The 22,563-nt window shown below is 40.6% G+C and overlaps 1 protein-coding gene across 3 annotated transcripts in view; it reads right to left on the reverse strand.

Annotated features, from left to right (window-relative positions):
• The window catches only part of DAG1 (dystroglycan 1), a 91,898-nt gene extending 76,488 nt beyond the window's left edge, over positions 1-15,410 (reverse strand). Inside the window, exon 1 of one of the 3 annotated variants that reach the window (XM_027837012.1) lies at positions 15,336-15,410. The gene's annotated coding sequence lies outside the window, so the exon portion shown is untranslated. Of the gene's footprint in view, positions 1-14,161; positions 14,321-15,161; positions 15,236-15,335 lie in introns of those variants that run through there. The other 2 variants (XM_027837013.1, XM_027837014.1) reach the window with 2 other exon arrangements.
• Between the last annotated feature and the right edge of the window lie 7,153 nt (positions 15,411-22,563).

Genomic DNA, 22,563 nt, shown 5'->3' on the forward strand with positions numbered 1-22,563 from the left:
TCTGGAACCAGGAAGACTAGCTGTCAAAGATACTGCTATTACATAAACCAAATATTCTGGTAACATCCTCCCTGCCAGCCTCTGCCCCCCCAAATGATGGTAGTATCTTTGTCACCTAAGAAGTTGAAACCAATGTTCATATCTCAAGACTGTTCTGCTCAGGAAAAAGGAACATCACAATTGTTGGAGAAACTATGGGAAAACAGGCACTTTAAAACATTGTTGGTGGAGCTGTAAATTAGTACAGCCATTCTGGACAGCAATCTGAAACCATCCCCAAGTCACTATATTGTGCATGCCCTATGACCCATCAATAAACCCCAAACACATCAACAAAGAGGAAAAGGGACCATATGTACAAAAATATTTATAGTAGCTCTTTCTTACAGTGGCAAAAAACTAGAAACTAAAAAGGATACCCATCAATTGGGGAACTGAACAAATTATGCTATATAACTGTAACGGAAAATTATTGAGCCTTAAGAAATGACAAATCAGAGTTCCAAAGAAAGTAACCTGGGAAAACTTGCATGAAACAATGATTTATACAACTCCAACAACACAGTAAAGACAAACTCTGAAAGACTTAAGAAGTCTGAGCAATGCAATGACCAGAGGAATATTTTGGTGGAATGAACTTCAAAGGAGAAAGGGATGCTGAGTGATGGAGGTAAAGGGAGAGTCTGGAAGTGACAGTGGAGAGCAAGAATTATTTTGATTCCCCTATTCAGGTTCTCTGGACTCTGATGGCTCTGAAGGAGAGAGTGAGGTTGACTGATGTCTTTGCACAGGTCTGCCTCCCTTAAATCCAGTTCACCTGCCAGTCAAGACATCACCCTTCTGATGTCATTGGGCCTCTTAGAGAATGAAGGATAAACAACTATGTGTTGGTAATTCCAGAGGACCAATGATAAATAAAGCACGCTATTTATCTCTTGACAAAGTTGACGAACTCAAAAGTGCAGGATGATATTCATTTTTGAACACAACTAATGTGGGGATTTGTTTTGCTTGACTATGTATACTTAATATAAGAGTTTTATTTTTCTTTCAACTTGGGGAAGAGCAGAGGGTAGGAACTAGCAATGGGGTTACCAAAATGGTGGAGAGGGTTTAAAAAAATCTGGCTATTTAAGTGTTGTTTTTTTTTTAAATGATAGCAGGGGGCTCAATGATCACTTCCAGCTCTACATCTATGATCCTACGACAATGCTGCCTCCATCTGTTATTCCTTACCCTCACCACATGACCAAGCCACATTTTTCTCAGATCATATTCCCCTACCCCCTTTAGTAACCCATACAACGAAAAATCTCCTTCTAGTTAATATCGTGTTAAATGGGTACCTGATCAACTTTGTATTTTTCCTGCACTTAGGAACCCAGGCACTTCTTAGGCTTCGTTTAAAAAGCGGAAAACATTTTCAGACAAAAATCCAATGTGTAAACAATATTGACTATCCTTCTCTCATACCCCCCTAAGCTGTCCTACACATAGTTGTTGTTTATCCTTCATTCTCTAAGAGGCCTAATGACATCAGAAGGGTGATGTCTTGACTGGCAAGTGAACTGGATTTAAGCGAGGCAGACCTGTGCAAAGCCATCAATCAACCTCACTCTCTCCTTCAGAGTCACCAGAGTCCAGTGAATCTGAAGAGGGAATCAAAATAATTCTCACTCTCCACTGTCACTTCCAGACTCTCCCTTTACCTCCATCACTCAGCATCCTCTTCTCCTTCGAATTCCATTCAAACAAAATGTTCTACCCAACCCAGATTATGAGGGCTTTGTTTTACAAACCTCCAGGGCATTCTCCTTTCCCAAGGAGTTTGGTATCTGACTCATCATTTCCCTCTCCTCCTCAACTCCTACCTTTATATTGGGAAACTAATTTCCATGAAGATACTCCCTCAAACTCTCTAATATTCCAAGTTCGACATCTTTATTCCACCTCAGCCACACATAGGGATGATCACATATTAAATCTCACCATTATCCACAAGAGTTCCACTTCCTAAATAAAAAACTTTTAAATAAATGAATAAGTGACAAATAAATAATAAAAAACATTCTTCTATCTGACCACAATCTCCTATCATTCCACCTCTCTCCCTAGGCCTCATCCCTTCTAAACTTCTCAATTACTCTTATGGAGACCTACAATCCCTCTACCCCATGATATATCACAATCATCATTTCCCCTAGCCACCTCCAAGTCTTTTGTTTTTCCAAACTAAACATCTTCAGGTCTTTTAAGTCCCACAACAACATGGTCACTGTCAACTTCCTGGATGTGCTTCAGCTTGTTAGTGCCCCCTCTAATATGTGACCCCCAGAACTAGATACAGAACTCTAGATGCAGTCTGACCAGGAAAAGGTATATTATATAGCAGGATTATCACTTTTCTTGCTCTGTGTACCACATTTCTATTAAGATACTCTAAGATCACATTAACTCTTTTGGCTGCTGTATTACCAAGTTGACTTAAGCAAGTTGGGCTTAAAATCCACTAGAATCCCCATTAACCATCCTTGTACTTAGTTAATCTCCCTGGGAAGTGTGAAGGTTGCTTGGTTTTATAGTACTGTACTATCAGTACTACTGTAATTCCTCCATTTTCCCCAACAGGCCCTGCAGGACTCCCTCACAGCGAGGAAAGGAGGAGAAGGTGGGAAAGGAACATCTGAATATCCACACAGGTGCTCCCTTCAAACTTCCTAATCTCCCATTTCCTCAGCCAAAAATCCCATGACCTACCACTGACTCTATCTCAGGCATACATAAGGATGACTAGATCTCACCATCACCTACAAGTGTTTCATTTCCTTAAAAAAACAAAAACAAAAAAACAAAAAACTAACTTTCTTCCATCTGACCATAATCTCCTATTCCACCTTTCCCCTTATGCCTCATGCCACCTAAACCTTTCTCATGGAGATCTCCAGTCTTTCCATGTCTCAGTACTTTCTTATTTCTTAGGACATTACCCTTAATTTGACTTACTCTCCTACTCTCCAACAACTCAACAGTTAGCTATTTCAACTCTACATTGTCTTCTGCTCTCAAATCCCTCGGTCCCTTGTTCTGTCACTGCTCTCTTGCCAAACCTCTGCCCTAGATTACTCTTACCATACTCCTCCATTCCTAATAAACCTCTGAATGCAGCTGAACAAAAGTCTCAAAACTCAAATTCATGTTATCTAACATCAACTGGGCTCTCACTACAGCAACGTAGTATTTTTATTCCTCTCTAATAGGTAGCCTTATTCAGGGGTGAAGAACCTGCATCCTTGAGGCCACATGTGGCCCTCTAGGTCCTCAAGTGCAGCCCTTTAACTGAATCCAAACTTCACATAACAAATCCCCTTAATAAAAGGATGTGTTCTATAAAACTTGGACTCAGTCAAAAGGCCGCACCCAAGGATTTAGAAAGCCACATGTGGCCTCAAGGCTGCAGGTTTCCTACCCCTGGCCTATTATCAACCCCCATAGAAGCAATCCCAAGCCTCTTCCCTCCATTCTTCTCCACCCTTTTAGCTGAGAATCTTTCCTTTTTACTTCCAGAAACCTGAGACCATTCAACATGAGGTCCCTCTTCTCATCTTTATCTAGTTGACTAGTTAGTCAAAACTCCTTGATGTCATCTCCCATTCACTTTTCCTTTCCCTCAATCTCTAACAAAGAGGTAGCCCTTCTCTTTGCCAAGGTAACTCTTCTACATGGGCACTTGATTCCATCCCCTTCCATCTCTTTCAGCAGTTGTATCCTCAATCATCCTCCCTCTCTAATCCTCAACATCTCCCTATCTACTCATAGGGAGTATGTACTCATCTCCAATATCTAACAATGCCCAGCATACAGTAAGCCCAGGTACTTGTTGACTGTCTGATTTGTTACAAAGATTGTATTTTCTTTTTTCATTTTACGAGAAAAGGAACTAGCAATAGTGCTGCCAAAAAAAGGGGGGGCAGGGTCAATGAAGCATTTTTTAAAAGGCACACAAAAAGAACAAAGGTTCAGAGAAACACACTCAGGATAGCTTTGAAAGTAATATGCTGAATTTATTATATACTTTTTTTATAAAAAGCTATACATAATAGAAATTTTAGTTGCACATATAATCTTTCTGTCCTACTTTGTATATGGGAAAATGTATGTTTTTTGGTGTTCGTTAAGTTCGGTTTTTAAAAATTCCGTCCTGCTTGTGACCCTTCTAACAAAATACTAGTATAGTTTTTTAAGCAACAGACTTTGCTGTACAAATGCATGGAAAAGTTACAGAGATCAACAACCCTACTTCTGTGTCTAAGTTTAGTGGATTCTATTTTTAGTTCTTTAATACACAACTCTCTCCTAGTCACCTCCAGGAAATTTCTGCTCAGGCAATCAAACTGTCTCACCACTGCAGCAAGTCTGTATAAACGGAAGGACTATTCTTCAGTTGTGCCATAACTAAGAACTGGCCTGCTTTAAAGACCATTTTCCAAATTTCCTTTGTCCAGTAGATAGCTGTCATTTTCCTAAGATCACCTAACTAGTACTAAGCTATGTAAGTGAGAAACTCCTAAATCTCTCTATGAGTTATAGTCTGGGAGAGGTGCCCGAGGTTCCAGAGAGGTTTATTAAGTGTTAGACTTGAGGTTGGAATCTAGGTCTTCCCCTAAGTCCAGCACTCTATTCACTCACCTATAGCATATGACCAGCCTCTAAAGGGAGGGTGGTCAAGCTATAGTAAAGAGTAAAAACCAGGTGAGTAGGCTCAATAACTAAGCAAAGACTCAAATGCAAAAAAAGTTACTTAGCACTCTGAAGATTTTATGTAGCAGGCACATCATAATTGGTTACAAATTAACTTTTACACCTTTCATTTAAATAGCATTTGGACATCACCCATCTTCTTAACCTAAACTTCATTCACTGCTAACTAGCGGCATGGAAAAATTTCTGGATTTCAAGCTCGAGGACCTCATATCAAATACCAGCTATGCCACCAATGAGGGAGTTGAACTAAGTAATCTCTAAGATTCATTCCAACTCTAAGGCTATGATATTATATATGATTATGACAGCATGACATGATATTACTGAATTATTTTTATTGGCCAAAAAAAAAAGGTAAACAATAAAGGAATTATTTGTATCTTATACTTTCTTGGGCAAAAATTTCTTTTTACACAATAAAATTAATATATATCTATATATAACTATGTATTTGTCTATTACATAGATATAATTATATATATCAAATATAGTAAATATATATTCTATTTATAAACATAAGGCTGGTTACAAACTCATACCTTATCTAGAGTTGTAAGAGATAACCAACTTCCACTGTCCAACTTTTTAATGGTGCAATAATTTATATTTAACTCACTTATCCATTTGGAATGTCATACATGGTGTGAAATATGGATCCAAATCTATTTTGTATCAAACTGCTATCCAGTTTTCCAACAGCTCTTTATGAAATAAAAGAGTTCTTTTCCTGGGACTCATTGTTTAACTATCGTACTTGGAAAAACTGGTGGGTAGTTTTGCAGGAAAAGGATTTATGTCCATACCTCACACCACAGACCTTAGTGAACTCCATCAGAATTATATAAAAACACAAAATTTTAAATGGAAGAAAATAAAAACATGTATTTTTATCTCAAATGTGAAGATGTGTTTGATTACATTAAAATAAATTTCTAAACAAAAATAATCTAATTTAAAAATAAATAAGACTGGGAAAAATAAAGCAAATATGACAAATTAAAAACCTGACATCTAATATATATGAGACTGTTATAAACTAATTACAAAGTTAATTCCAAGTGCATAATAGATAAGCCATCAAAAGACAAGAAGATTCAGCGTTCATAAGAAGAAATCTAAGTTGTTAACAGTCACTTGAAATACGTTTAATCTCACATATCTTCAAAGAGATGCAATTTAAAACAACTCGGAGTTTTCTCATACCCACCAAATTGGCAAAAAATAACTAAAAGCAGTAAAACTCAAGGGCTGTTTTTGTTAAAGGGCTATGAAAGAGATGGTTTCAGAGAAGCCTGAAAAGACTTGTATAAAATGATGCTGAGTAAATTGAGCAGAACCAGGTGAGTAATTTGTAATATAACATAAACACTGTAAAAAAAAATTTTAAAAGCTTAATAACTTTGATCAACTTGAATGATCAACCAATGAATCTAGGGGTGGTGGTTGTTCAGTCGTTTTCAGTCACGTCTGACTCTTTGTGAAGTCATTTGGGGTTTTCTTGGCAAAGACACTGAAGTGGTTTGCCATTTCTTTCTCCAGCTCATTTTACAGGTTAAGAAACTGAGGTAAACAGGGTTAAGTGACTTACCCAGAGACACACAACTAGCGTCTAAGGCCAAATCTGAATTCAAGAAGATGAATATTCCTAACTCCAGGCTTGGTGCTCTATCCATTGCACCACCTAGCTGCCCCTGATTCTAGGGCACAGATAATGATAATGATGAAAGCTACTCATTACTGACAGAGAACTGATACACATAATAAGGAGAAAAAGACACACTTTTCGGACGTGGTCAATATAGGGATCTGTTTAGCTTTACATTTATTTGTTATCAGGGAGATATTCTTTTTTCCCTGAAAGGGGAGGGGAGCAAAGAGGTGGGGGGTGAAAAAAAATGCTTTCTAATTTGATTGAAAATTTTTTTAATTAAAAAAAGAAAAGCAGGTACTTTTTCATTACTGATGGAACTACAAACTTGTAAAAAAAAATACTTTAGGGATACACAGTATTAACTGTACACAGTGCTGCAAAAAACGAGAAACGAATTTAAAGTCTAACAAATGGAGAATGATCTTCACATATCTGACTCCCTAAGTGTACAAATTTAATCTCATATCTCTCCTAAGTCCAAGATCTGTATCACCAACTGCCTACTGAATGTGTCCACTTAGATATCCCATACACATACACATACCAAGTTCAGCAGGTCCAAAATGGAACTCATTATCTTCTCTCCCTCTCTCTCTCTTTCTCTCACACACACACACCTCTCTTTCTAACTTCCTATTTTTGTTGATGATATCAATCCCAACCCCCCCATATTCAATCAGTTGCCCACGTCTTTTTGAGTCTACTTCCACAACATTTCATACATCTGTTCCTTTCATTCAGAAAATATGGCCACTAACCTAGCTCTGGGCCTTATCACTTCCTACCTGGACTCTTGCACTAGCTCCTCTCTGCTTCTAGTATCTCCCCTCTCCAATCTATCTTCCACATATCTGCCAAAGTGATTTTTAAATTTTATTAATTTGTATTTATATCTTGTGTATTTTACATCTTTTTCTCTTACTAAATATTCCTCCCTCCTTCAACTCTCCCAGAGAACCATCCTTTATAAGAAAATAAAAAAGGAGGATAAAAGGCAGTTCAAAGTAAAAAGCTAATCCATCAAATTCAACAATATATGCAATGTTCCACACACATATTCCTTACCTCTGCAAAAAAAAAAAAAAAAGAAAGAAAAAGAAAGGAGAAGGAGGTACATTCCTCATTTCTGTGTGGCTAAAGTTGGTTATTATAACTACACAGCATTTACAGTCAATTTGTTGTTTTTATTCTTTCCATTTACATGGTTGGGACAGCTAAGTGGCCCAGTGGATAGAGTACCGGCCCTGGATTCAGGAGGACCTGAGTTCAAATCTGGCCTCGGACACACAACACTCACTAGCTGTGTGACTCTGGGCAAGTCACTTAACCCCAAATGCCTCACCTTAAAGAATTAAAAAAAAAAATTTACATTGTTGAAGTCACTGTGCACAGTGATTTCCTAGTTATGCTAACTTTGTTTCAATTTATCTGTCTTTACTCATGTCTCTACATTTCTCATATCCCTTTATTTATTGACTGCAGGGCAATATAACTCAAAGTAATATTTCTAAAGCACAGGGTCTAATCTTACTACTCTCTTGCTTCATCGGCTCCTCAATGCCTCTAGGATAAAACGCAAACTGCTTGAATTTAACTGCCTATCTTTATAGACTGACCTCATAGTACTTCTTTTGAAGCAAACTGGAAATTTGTTATTCTCTTAAAATGACCATCCATCTCCCACCACTGCACCTTTGTACAAATTGTCCCCCAAGATATGGAGAAGGAAAGGAGCTAGTTGGGAATAAGCAGAGTATTTCCTACCTCCTCTAAAGCAGAAAACGGGATGCTTCCAGTTTAATAGGCTGAAATATTCACAGATTATCCCTTCTGTAAAAGAAAACTGTGCTCCTATGTATTTCCATTAATGCCTATTCTGCACAAGTCCTAACAATTGTAATCACAGAATAAACCTATTCTATTGTGTCTTAAAAAAAATTGTCCCCCAAACCTGGAATGCTCCCCTCCTCCCATCCACTTTCCTTCAAGGCTCAACTCAAGGGCCACTTTCTACAAGAAGCCCTTCCTTACTCGCTATCCTCCACCCCCCCAACACACATGGCTTTTAGTGCTCTTCCCCATCCCCAAAATTACTCTGTAAGATACTTATTTACTTTGAGCCACTTCAATTAATCAATTTATTAAGTGCCAGGTAATGCTAAATGCTGGGAATATAAAAGGAAAGGTAAAAAAAAAATACACATTTTGTCTTTGTATCCCTAGTACCTATCATGGCACCTAGCACAGAGTTGGCACTTAACAAGTGCTTGTTAAAATGAACTGGTTAGGTAAATCGTGGTACATTAACATAATACGATACTATAATACAGTTAAGACCAAGTGTGAAAAATAAAAAACCACATGGAAAGACCTTTGTGAAACAATGCTATAACCACAACACATAATTGACATAAGAAATGAGAATAAATCACAGATTCGATTGTAGATTAGAAAAAATGACAGAAAAGTCATTTATATGTTGAAATCAATTCATTTGAATAGCAGTGATTACAAGGCAAGCATAATTAATTGTACTTATATTCATTATTAAAGTTACAATAAATTTTCTTTTTTTTTAGAATCCTTTCCTTAGCATTCATGGTCTTATATTTATGAAAGACTGAACTGCTCTTTTCACTTTTTTTTCTTTTAAGAGGTGCTCATCTAATCTGTTCTTCTGGTCTATTCTCCATTCTTTTATCTGATCCCAAATAGTACTGAAAAATTACTGCTTCATAATATAATTTGAAATCTGGTCATATCAAATCCTCTTCATTTCTACTTCATACACTTATTTCCCCACATAGCATTGATATTTTCTTATTCCACACGAATTTTATTATTTCTCCTAATTCTATAAAGTATCCCTTAGATAATCTGATTGATGTAGAATTAAAATGTTAAAGTGAGTAGTAATGTTATTTTTTATTGTATCAGCATGGCCTATCAATGAACGTTGACTCTGTCTCCCCTTATTTAGGTCTTCCTTTATTTCTCATTATTATGTAATTGACTTATACAAGACCAGTGTGTGTCTTGGTAGGTTAACTCCAAGATAGTTACTTTAAAAAGAAAGGTCTCTCCCCCTTCCTGGTTTTTGTTATTAACATATAGAAATGCTGATGATCTGGGACTTGTTTTGCATCTTACTACTTTGCCAAAGCCAATTATTTTAATTTTTGTTGATTCTCTAGGGTTTTCCAACTATGCCATTATATCATAGATGGAAAGATAACTTTGCCTTCTTTCTGATAATGCATAGTCCCTTAATTTTTATCTCACTGATACCGTTATCATTAGCATTTTTAATATTTTATTGAATAACAGTAGTAAAAATGGGCCTCCTTGCTTCTAGTTCTTTCTCTTAACAAAACTATTTAAATTTAAAGCTACACACGTCGCAATAACTCTTAAAATGTTTTGCTTAACTGTTTTCAGAAATTATACCCTATGTTATATTCAATCAAGGAGTGAATTGGGTTCTTGTAAAATATTCTGAAAGAAAATCTATTAATACTCGATATATTTTAAGAATAACTGAACCAATTAAAAACACCAAACAAGGTAGAAAATGGCATGCTTTCTACTAGGCTGAGAAGTAGTTTCAAAAATGCAAGCAAATGTCTATAGAGAATTAAATATAACTATCCTTACATTGGTAGAAAAATCAGTTCTGCATATTGTATGGCCAAATTAGATGAATCAGACCCCTTGCAGAAATAAAACGTTTAAGAACAGCTTTCTCAAACTTTAAACTATTACTGAGATTTCTAATAAACATTTTTACACCAATTATTAGAAGGAGGCAATTTTCAAACAGATAACTGCTCTCTTAAAGTCTTTCATACCGTACGCAGGAAGAAATTCTGACACCTACAGGAATCTAAGGGCAAATTCCAATACATTGTACCAAGTACAATTACCAACACAAGCTAAGCATTGGCTGATTATTTCTCTGAATAATATGCAGCATTCCAAATGCTTCCACTTACTACTGGGCTGTTTCCCAACTGGCACACTACCCTATATTTAGGATGCAATAGTGCAATGACTAGCAGCAACAAAAATGAATCAGTGGTTTCATATGCACAGAATGGCAAGGGACATTGAATTGTACTTAAAACATAAAAAATCTAAGCACCCCTAAAAGAGGGAAAAATTGGGATGCTTATGGAAGGAATCTTGTTTAAAAAATGATACAGATCTGCCTCATTTTATAACAGATGTCAGCCTTTTAATAGATGTCACTTTTCCTTGAAAACCTGTGTAATACAAATCACATTTGCAATTGTAGATACACTGGAGAAGTTTGATAAAGAAATCTCATGTTAAATGCCTTTATGAAGTGAATAAACATATATGCCCCAATTTAATTTTTTGTAAATCAATTTTCATAATTCCAAACTCCTTAAATAAGAGTGTACTTGTACTCTACACAAAGCAGAGAAATTTAAAAAAAGTATACTGGGAGGTACTCCATGCATTTTTCAATACAATCCTAATTCAAAAACACTTAGCTAAAATGGGAATTAAAACCCACTGGGAAGAGTAAAGAAAGATAATGGTGAATGCCTACTGCAAGGCTAGAACTCTTCTATGCTTCCAGAAAGACATAAAGAATGCCACTTAATCTCCTACCCACACAAGTGAGTCAAACTATTCCACCAAATTTTATCAAAGTTCACTTGAGAAAGAAGAAATGTTTTATACTGAAGACTTGACAGATAAACCAAGACCAAAAATTAGGGTGAAAAACTTCAAAGATACAAAAGTAATTCAAAATGTAAATATTCAACATACTAGAATTTTTTTTAATTACTAGTTCAGAATGGTGCAACTTCAAAACAAAACCTCAACACCTGTCTTTGTTGCCACTCCCTCAGAAAGGCAGTCATACACTCTTACCAACTTAACGTCTTCCCAGGCAGGACTAATATACTCGGGCAAAATCATAATCTTGAAAATTAATTTGTATTTAACATTCAGGCATCTAGCAGGGATTAAGACACATAAATTTCATTCAATAAGTAACTGGGGAAAGAAATCTAGCTTCACAAATTCAATACTTTGTGAGCTTGTTTCCATACTTCATTCAATTATAATCTCCCAGAAGCTTAAAAAGTTTGATTGACTTTATGGATCTTATTATAAAGGCTGAAGCTGCCAATATGACCCCAAGAGTAACCAAAACTGAAAACCACATAATGAATCCTAGCTATTATGGCTAACTTCAGAGTTCTAGGCATTATAGAATGAACAATTATAAAATACCGTATTGTGAAAGTGCTGTTACCTGAACAGTATTGAGTTTAGAAATTAAACAAAATGAGGGGACCTGAAGTAAAAAAATATAACATGGGTCTAAAAGTTGTCTCCAAAACTCCAAGCTGCATCTCCAAACTTATCTGCTACTACTTCCCTACAGAAACCCTCCACTCCAGTCAAACTGGTTCCCTAGACATACCATGCATATCCCACCTCTTCACCTTTGTTCAAGTTCTCTCCTGGAATGCCATGCTCCCTCCCTTCCAGTTTTCTAAATTTTACCCAATGAAAATCCAGTTCAGGCTCCTTCCTGGTCATAGGCGCCAAAGGGGATCATTCTAAACAATTTATGCACTTTATGTTACCATTCTCTCTCCCCAACTAGAAAACAAACTACTTGAGGGAAGGAGCAATGTAATGTAATACTTTGTATCCTACAGCACCTAGTACATGGCTGGCACCCAAATTTTACCTACAAATTTTGGTTCTGGAGGAAATATGAAGGTTCATGCCAGAAGCCAGTTCATTAAAGGAAGTGTCCCCTACCTTTAGGGGATGAAAAACCACATTATATTTCCCCAATACACTGATACCACAGAAGTGGTGGGGTTGTTAGTGAGAAGAGAAGGGGAAAATAAAGTTTTAAAATCTGTGAGTAAAATCCTGCCCTATTACTGGTAGGGGACCTATAAACTTAAAATGATCCCAAATTCTACCTCTCCCTCCCACCTTCCAACCACCCACAACTCATCTGGCACCTAGGGAATTAATCACTACTACAAAGCATTGTAAATGCAAAAACAGTGCTAGGCCTCAAGGAATTCTACTAGAGGGTAATACGAGCCTGGAGAGATGGGTAGGACGTCTTTACATCTCCCCACTTTCTTCTCTACATCCCTTTTCCACCACTAGAAAAGTCTCCCTAGTACTCCCTTCAGGGAATTCAACATTAATAAGACGCCATATCATTGGTTGAAAGTTAAGGGCAAAAGTTGGAACCCAAATTTCAGTGAACAAGTATCAAACAGGAAAAAAACAGAGGCATTGTATTTAATTTTGCCTTTACAGGGATAAAAATAGTAATTTACCCTGAGATTAAGAAAAATGTCCCGAGTCAGAGAAATAGAGGAAAATGTGAGGTACTTCAAAGCAAAAATAACTCGCCTGGAAAAAAGATTGAGAAGAGATAATTTAAGAATCATCAAACTACCTGAAAACCATGACCAAAAAAAATTGTCGAAGATTGTCCGCAACTGTCCAAGTCTGCAGGATAGAATCCAATGCGCTAAGGATTTTAGGTTAGATGAGCAAGATTCTTCACTATCAGTGCAACTGAGCAGTTGCCAAGGGATGCTATGGAATCTCTTTTTCTTGGGAATGTATTCTACACTATCTGGGGTAATTTAGAAATAATCCCAGATAGGAAGAAACTACTTGAGATGATCTGGCAAAGCACCCTTCTCCCACCTCCACCCCCCTTCCCAGCCCAATAATTCTAAATGTTGCCACTGACCTCAGTCCAGACAGTAGCGTCTATCTCTGAAGTCAGGAGAGATAGTAGACACTTTGCCAAGTTTCAACTCCACTGTTAACAAGCTGCTGATTTTTTCAGAATAGTGTAGACCTGCAAGTTTCTTTACTGAAAGACTACCAACATGAGTGTTTCACAATTCCTATTAAATGTTTATTGTGTAAATATTGTTTTCTCCTCTTACCTACATTCATCCGCATGCCTGGAATATTCCCCAATTTCCATTTAAGAAAACACCTCCCTCCCTTTTGACTTCCTAGCAGAAAAGAAATCTGTCCCTTGTTTGCTTTGGCCCCAAATCATGAGTATTTTGCATTGGAAGTCCACTTTCTCATTCCTAAACCAAATTAACTTGGTCCCATTCAAGTTCTCCAAATATCTAATAATACACTTTTAACAGGTCAAAATATCTGTCCTTTCAAAAACAATACTACTCTGAAAGATCTTAGGGTACTAATAAAATCATAATATACCTATCCCAGACACCCAAAACACACCTGGAAAAATATGTTACTTGGCTGTATGCACCATTTTGTCTCAGAAACAGAAAGGAGAAAGAGAAGAGCGAAGGAGAAGGAAAGAAGGGAGAGAGTGAAAATGGGGAGAGTGAGAAAGAAGAGAGAGACTGATAGGGAAAGAGAGAGAGAAATAACGGCAAACGACTAGGACCTTTGCCAGTAATCATTTCTACTCACTTGTTCAGAGAAAAGTGCAAGAGCAGGCTGTGCTTTTGAGACAGAACTCCTGATATATTACTAAATCAGATTCTTTCAAAAAAAGGTTCAAGCTTAAAAACATCCAAACATCCAAAACTTCTCCATATTGGGAGACTTTCAGAAAATAAAATGGCAGTAATAAAAAGTCTGCTTAATTCTGAAACTGACAAAAGGCAAGGAACTTCTCTTCAGCCTTAAAATCCACACTAAACCTTTAAGAATGTAGAAGTTACCTACCTGTCAAAATGTACATATTAGACCCATTCTTTTTAAATCACCAGCTTTGCCATTAATTTGAAGCTGAGTCGTTATGACTTAGGGGGAGGCTTCCCGGACAAGCAAAGCAGCCTGTCCTCTGGGGAAGCCTCCCAGATACACCCAACTTTGAAGCTGCTCTCTCAAACTCCTGTGAAAGGATGAACAGGTACTGGAGCTCCAAAAGGAACCTCTAACACGGGTGGGGGCCGCGGGGGCCCCTACCTCCTCCCCAAAGGAAGGGCTTAACGAGCGGCTCAACCTGCCTGCTCCTGGAGCAGCTTCTCACAGACAGCTGTGCATACACAAAAACCACACGCAGGTTTTTCCCCGCTTCCCCTTCCCTCACCCAGCTGCAAACTCGCCCCCCGAATAGGGCTGGGGGGCCAACCAAGCAGGCCCGGCGCTCCCCCTCCCTTCGGGGCCGACGGCGGCGTCCAGCCCGTCCAGAGGCCCCGGCAGCTCCCGGGCGGGAAAGGCCCCGGCTCCGCACCCGGGCCGACCTCGGCCCCGCGGCCTGCTCCGCCGCCGCCTCCGTGCCAGCCCCGGGCCCGGCAACAAAAAGCGCTCTCAGCAGCCGCCAGGCCCTGGCCCCCCTCGGCAGTCCCCTCTGCCCTGCACGCCCACACCCGCTGCCGCCGCCGCCTCCCTCCCCCAGGCCGGGAGGGGATGCAGGCGGCGTGAGGTAAAGGCAACGCCGCCCAAGAACCACCTCCCCCCGCAGCCGCCGGCCCGGGCCCGCCTGCCCGCCTGCCCGCCTGCCCGCCTGCCAGTATAAAGTAAGGACACGGGCGGGCCCGGGCTGACGGGCGCAGGCCTCGCTCGCACCCGGACCCAGGGCCCCGAGCGGGCGCAGCAGCAGGTGTTAGGCGGGGAGGAGAAAAGAGGGGGCCGGGGCCGCCGGGGAGGGGGAGGGGCGCGGGCCGGGCGGGCCCGGGGCCCGGGAGCCGCTAGGCGACCGTAGGGGGAGGGCGTGACTCACCCCCGAGCGCCGCCGGGCAGCGGCAGGTGCCGACACTCCCAGCTCCGCCAGGACGCCGGGCCGCAGGACGCTGCCGCTCCCCGGGGCCCCGGCGCTTATGCCGCCGCCGCCGCGCGCGCAGGCCGAGCCCGAGAAGCGCGAGAGCCGCGCCGCAGCCTCCGCGCGAGCACGTACCGGGGAAAGGCGGGGGCGGGGCGGCACGGAGCCTAGCAACCCCGGGTGACACGCGAGCACCGCAGCCAATCCCCGAGGCCGAGCGGTACCAGCGGCGGCGCCCGCACGATCCCTCCGCGGAACCCCGACGCTTCTGCCTGCATTTCTCAGCCCGCAGCCGGCCCGAACCCTCCCTACAGGCCCCGCCCACCGCCCCGCGCTCATTGGCCCGGCACACCCACTCTGTCCCTGGAAGGTCCCGCCCCGTCAATCTGAGCTCCTCCCCCTCCCCAGCCCTACCCGCCCGAGGCACGCCCCTTTCTGCACATGTATCGAGGACACGCCCTGTCTCGGATTTGGCTACACCTCCGACACGCCCCGCTCTGCACGTGCCCTCTGGGACCCCTGGGTACACCCAGGAGTGGGCCTGGGCACGTGCTCACCATACCTACCAGCCTGCTTCAAACCCCAGACAGGTCAACCTGAATCTTGGTTTATGTCCGTGACTGTGAAGACTACCAAATCAAATGCCACCTCCTCCAGGAAGCCTCCCCTGAAATCTGTCAGCAATGACCTTAACCTCCAATGTCACATAGCATAGTTGTGCACATCCCTAATGTACTTATCTGTTTGTCATATCCCATATTATATGGTGAATCTCCCCCAGAGCCTAACAATAGAAAATCAATCAACAAATATCTATAAACATCTACTAAGTGTCAATGTATTATTGTGCTAGGAGGTGGGGAGGAAAACAAATCAGAGGAATCAATATTTACCCATATAAATAGATACAAAACATAAAATACAAGGAAATGGGGGGGCGGGAAGGCACCCGCAGCTGGGAGAATCAGGAAAGCCTCAAGCAGGAGGTCAATCTTGAACTGAGCTGGAACCAAGGCTTGAAATTCTACGGTTAAAGAGAACCAGAGCAGGAGGAACACCCAGTGCAAAGAGAAGATGGAATGTCCTGTGGAGCAGCAAGAAACCAGTTTGGATCAGAGTGCATGGGGTCTTGGGAAGGAGGACGTGATATACAATAAGTCTAGAAAGGTAGGATAGGGTAGGATAGCAGTTGGGAGAAAGAAGATAGGAGAAAGCTTCTTGGAAAAGTTGGCTTTTGACTTGCTCTAATAAAGGGATAGGTAAGAATTCATCAGACAAAGGGACATTTCAGGCAGAAGGAACAGTGTCAGCAAAGAAAGAGAAAAACAAGATGGATACGTTCAGGAAGACAAAGAATCAGCCAGTTTGGCTGGAGCATAGAGTACATAGGAATAAAGCTAGAAAAGTTGGGTAGTGCCAGACTATGGAGGAACCAGAATGCCAAACATTCAAGAATTTAAACTTTACTAGGCAATAGGGAAACCCTGGAGATATTTGAGCCGGGCAGTGATATAGATCTGTGGTTAAGAAAACTTATGCTGGGAGATTGGAAAGGAGAGAGAGTAGGGGAGAGAAAACCTGTAAAGAGGTTATTAACAGTAGTCCTGGCGGGTGGCAATGAGGCCTTAGACCAGCACAGTAGCAATGGAAGTAAAGAGGAAAAGGGAGACCGTGAAAGATGTTGTGGAGATAGAATACATAGGGACTCACTGACTGGCGGGATTTGAAACTAGACACCTAATTCAGTGTGTATAACTCTTCATAATCCCATTTGGGGTTTTCTTGGCAAACATACTAGAGTGGTTTGCCATTTCCTTCTCCAGCTTATTTCATAGATGAGGAATGGAGGGTAACAGGGTTAAGTGACCTTCCCAGGATCACACAACTAATCAGTATTTGAGGTCAAATTGGAACTCAGGTCTTCCTGACTTCAGGCCTGGCAGTCCATCCATTTCAACACCTCGATGCCCAGGTATGCTCAATTCAATTAAAAAAGCATTAAGTGCCTACTATTCCTCCAGCACTTTGCTAATTACTGGGAATACAACAAAAAAGCAGCTCCTGTCCTCAAGGAGATTGCACTCTACTGGTGGTGGAAGAGGGGCAGTACAATGTGTATGTTGATAAGTAATTACAAGATTTATATAAAATAATTTATATAAAATAAATACCAACTAATGGGTTGTTAACTTGAGGAATCAGGAAAGGCCTCTTCCTTATAGAAGGCAGTCCTTGAACTGAATCTTTCAAGCACGTAAGGATTCTGAGAGGTGGAGGTAAAGAGAGAGAACGTTCCAGGCATGAGAGGATATTCCATGCAAAGGCAGAGACACAGGAAATGGAATGTAGTTTGTGTAGAACAAGCAGAGCAGTTGAGCTGGAACATAGAGAATTTGAGGGGGAGTAATGTGTAACCAGCCTGGAAAGATTGGCTGGAGCCGGATTGTAAAGGGCTTTAAAAGCCAAACAAAGGAATGTGTATTTTATCCTTGGGGCAATAGGGAGCCATTAAAACTTCTTAATCGGGAGTAACAGGGTCAGACTGGTGTTTTCAAGATTTCAGTTTGGCGGCTGTGAACAAGGGAGATTGGAGAATAAAGAGGTTGGATTCAAGGAAATCACTTACGAGGTTGTTACAGTTGTCTAGGTTACAGGCAATAAGGACTGAACCGAGGTGATGGTGGTATATGAGTGGAGAGAAGAGGATGGATGGTGGGGATGGTGTGGAGAGAGAATCAACCAGAACTGGCAACTAACTGGGGATAAGGGTTGGAGTTGGGAGGGATGTGAGTGAGACTGAAGAGCCCGAGATGTCCAGCAACTGGAAGAATAGTGGTACCCTTGGCAGAACTGGGGGTGTTAGAGGAAAGGGTGAGTTTAGGAAGACGGATAATAAGTTGTTTTTAAGATGTTTGGTTTGGTGGGCCTATGGGACATCTAGGTAAAGAATCTTCAGCAGGCAATTGGAGATAGCCAAATTAGAGATTAGGGTTGAATATGTAGATCTGGGAGTAAACTGCATCTAGGTGAAGGTTGAATCCATGGGAGCTCATGAGATCACGGAGAGGAAAAATGTAGGAAAAAAAAAAAAGAGGGGCAGAACCCTCCCCATCTTTTGTAAATTTTTTATCTCCTCAGAACATTTCTTTGTACATAAGAGACATTGAAGTGATCTGGGAAGATCCCCACCCTGCTTTGCAATCATCCAATAAAATAAGCTCCAAAGACTGGGAAATCAGGAAATGTCCACTTCTTTTGTTCCATCCAAATATCCAAAACACTTGCTGGAACGGAAACGTTTATTTTAGTGAACTAAGAGAAATGTATTATTAGGCTTCTGTGATTCAAGAGGAATACTAGCAATGAAACATTTTCTTAGAAAATCTCTTGAAGAGATCCCCAATACCCCGAGTGCACTGTCTCATATCCACACAAAGACTTGCTTGCCTATTGAAATACCTCCCTTCCTTGAAAGCCCAACATAGATACCACCTATTTACTCCCTGAAGCTTTATGGTCAGTCAATAAACATTTATTAAGCATTTATTTTGTGCAAGGCACTGTGCCTCAGGACTTGGACCGTCATTCCAGGACCTTGTTTTCTAATGGGGGAACCAACATGCAAATGTCTAGGTTTTTGTAGATAGATACAGTGTAAATGGAAAGTAATCTCAGAGCAAAGAGGTGGGAGACCTCATACAAGAGCTTAAAGTGAGGAGGGAGAGTACTCCAGGCACGAGAGGACGCCCTGTGCAAAGGCCCACAGTAAGACATGAACTGGGGGGGCAGCTAGGTGGCGCAGTGGATAGAGCACTGGCCCTGGTGTCAGGAGGACCTGAGTTCAAATATGGCCTCAGACCAAACACTTGACACTTACTAGCTGTGTGACCCTGGGCAAGTCACTTAACCCCAATTGCCTAAAAAAAAAAAAAAAAAAAAGACATGAACTGTCAAGTATAAAGAATAGCAGCCCCATGTAACTGGATTGTGGTTGGTTGCATATGTGGTTAGAGTGGGTAGAGGGGTGTAAAGTGTAAGAAGGCTGGAAAGGAAGGAAGCTGATAGATTGATCACTAATGCTCAGAATTCTGAGCTCTGCCAGCCTCAGCTAGGATAAGGGGCCAAGAACCACCACACCCAGTCAGACAACCCTTTAAGCCTGTAAAGTGCAGACAGGTGCTGATCTATACTTTTATTAGGGGTGTACTTAGTACGGACACTTAGTAGGGAGATAACACAATCTTAGAGTAGCTTAAAGGATGGGGAATCATGTGGAAAATGGATTAGATTCACTCTGCTTGGCACCTGGGGGAACAATGCCTGGAAGGCATAGAAAGCCTTGAGGCTCAATTTAAGAAAATACTTCCTAATAATTAAAGCTTGTTGGAGATCTAGGTCAGTAGATAGAGCCCTATAGATAGGTCAGTAGATAGAGTAGATAGACCTGGAGTCCAGAAGACAGGAGTTCACAAATCTGGCCTCAGACACTTACTAGCTGTGTGACCCTGGCCAAATCACTTAACCCTGTTTGCCTCAGTTTCCTCATATGTAAAATGAGCTGGAGAAGGAAATGGCAAACCATTCCAGTATCTGTGCCAAGAAAACTCCAAATAAAGTCAGGAGGACTCTGAAACTGAACCGAACTGAACTGAAACAACTAGAGGTCAAGATAAGAAATTTTTTTTCCAACTAGGTTAAACTTGATGATCTTTGAGGTCCCTTCTGGTTCCAAGATTGTGAGACTGAGATTCTACATCACACCCTGCTTGGCCCAAATAGGTTCCCTCTGAAAGCTTCCCTCTACCTGCTCCAGGTATAGAATTCAATCCAGCTTGCTGGCTGCTTTTCTAATCCATCCTAAAGAGAATGCCTTAGATGGGTGAGCAAGCTGGGCTCTCAGGGGAGGGCAAAGACAGCAGGACTGGCACTAAGCATATTCTCTAGGGGCCCCCAAGCCCTCTCCCTTTTTCCCTCCCTCCCTGGCCTGTCCTGGAATAAGGGAACTTGATGCCTCTCTAGAGCTACCCCAGAATAGCACTGCCCTGTTTGAGTACCAGGTCACAGTATAAACTCTAGCAGTTCAGCACCTGTAGGTGAAGGGTATTGGAATTCTGGAAGGGAGGGAAGGAGGGAGAAAAGGGAGGAGGAAAGGAATTGGAGCTGTACTTGTTCTTAAGGTGTTTTTAGTACTGAAATGTGTTTCTGAAACTTTCCCTGATGAAATAAGTATTCATTTCCATTCCTCTGTCTATAGTTTTTGCAGGATCCTAAAGTTTATCAGCTGCTGCAGCTGAATTAATCTGCCACTAACAGTGCTAAGTTTTCCATTACTCATTTTAAAAGTTAAACATGACAGGACTGACTATCCATTCCCTGACTTCAGCATCCCCAGACTGGGCGGGGGTATCAGATTTCCCTCCCTTCCAAAGACAGTGCCCTTTTGGCCATGTTCTTGGCCTGGAATTCCAATCATGTAGGCTGCAGCACATTCTGAATGCAAAATAGAAGACACTACATAAGATGTTTTGCCCAAATAACTTGTATTGACCCCTTCTTTCCTTTTCCATGTAGGCTTTAAAGTTCTATGATTTCATTAGACTGTAAGCTCCTTGAAGTCAGGAACTGTCTTTTTTGTATCCCCAGCACTTAGGACAGCCCCTGGCACAAAGTAGAAGCTTAATAAATATTTTTGATTGATTCCATGAGAGTGAGGAAGGCCTAGCAGAACCAAATCTCAAACTGTATTACAAAGCAGTTAATCATCAAAACAATCTGGTACTTGCTAAGAAATAGAGTGGTGGATCAGTGGAATAGATTAGGTATATAATAAATAGTAGTAAATAGCCCTAGTAATGTGGTGTTTGATAAACCCAAAGATCCAAGCTTTTGGAACAAGAAATCACTATTTGACAAAAACTTCTGGGAAAACTGGAAAGCAGTTAGGCAAAAGCTAGGTATAGCACAATGTCTCACTGTATATCAAGATAAGATCGAAAGGGGTGCATGATTTAGACATAAAGGATGATATCACAAGCAGATTAGGGGAGCATGGAAAATTTACCTGTCAGGAAAGAATTTATGACCAAACAAGAGATAGAAAGCATTAAGAAATGTGATATGAATAATTTTGATTACATCAAATTAAAAAGGTTTTGTATAAACAAAACCAATTTGGTCAAGCTCAGAAGGAAAGCAGAAAACTGGAGGGAAATTTCATAGCAAGTTTCTCTGATAAAAGCTTCATTTCAGTGATAGCTAGATGGCCCAGTGGATAGAGGTCTGACCTTGGAGTCAGGAGGACCTGAGTTCAAATCTGACCTCTGACATCTGATACTTACTAACTGTGTGACTCTGGGCAAGTCACTTAACCCTGATTGCCTCACCAAAAAGCCAAAAAAAGATTAAAAAATAAAAATAAAAGCTTCATTTCTCAAACATATAGAGAACTAAGTCAAATTGACAGGAATATGAGTCATTCCCTAGTTGATAAATGGTCAAAGGATTTGAACAACAAGAAATCAAAGCTATCTATAGTCATAGGAAAAATGCTCCAAATCACTATTGATTAGAGAAAAGCAAATTAAAACAACTCTGAGGAACTACCTCACACCTATCAGATTGGCTAATGTAACAGAAAAGGAAAGTGACAAATATTGGAGAGGATGTGGAAACACTGGGACACTAATGCACTGTTGGTGGAGTTATAAACTGATCTAACCATTCTGGAGAGCAAATTGGAACTATGGTCAAAGTACATGCCTTTGACCCAGCAATACAAATTCTAGATCAGTATCCCAAAGAGGTCAAAGAAAAAGGAAAAGAACCGATATGTACAAAAGTATTTATAGCAGCTCTTTTTGTGGTGGCAAAGAATTGGAAATTGAGGGAATATGGAATGGCTGAACAACTTGTGGTATATGATTGTGATGGAAAACTATTGTGCTATACATAAAAAAAATGACAAGCCGGATGGTTTCAGAAAAACCTGAGAAAACTTATATGAAGTTAATGAAAAGTGAAGTGAGCAGAACCAGCAATAACAGTAATACTGTAATGATGATCAGCTGTGAAAGATAGCTATTCTTAGCAACACAGTGTTCAAAGATAATTCCGAAGAACTCATGATGAAAAATGCTATCCACCTCTGGTAAAAGAACTGATTGAGTATGAATGCAGATTGAAGCATACTTTTAAAAATTTCTTTATTTTTCTTGGGTTTTGGTTGTTTTTGTTTTTGGCCTGTGTTTTCTTTTGCAATATGGCTAAAATGGAAATGTGTTTTGTATGATTTCACACATATAATCTGTATCAAATTCCTTGCCTGCTCAAGGAGAGGGGAGGGAAAGGAGGGAAGGAAAAAAAT

This window comes from Vombatus ursinus, unplaced genomic scaffold (genome assembly GCF_900497805.2).
Source record: "Vombatus ursinus unplaced genomic scaffold, bare-nosed wombat genome assembly UNPS02014820.1, whole genome shotgun sequence".
In the NCBI taxonomy this organism is placed as follows: domain Eukaryota; kingdom Metazoa; phylum Chordata; class Mammalia; order Diprotodontia; family Vombatidae; genus Vombatus; species Vombatus ursinus.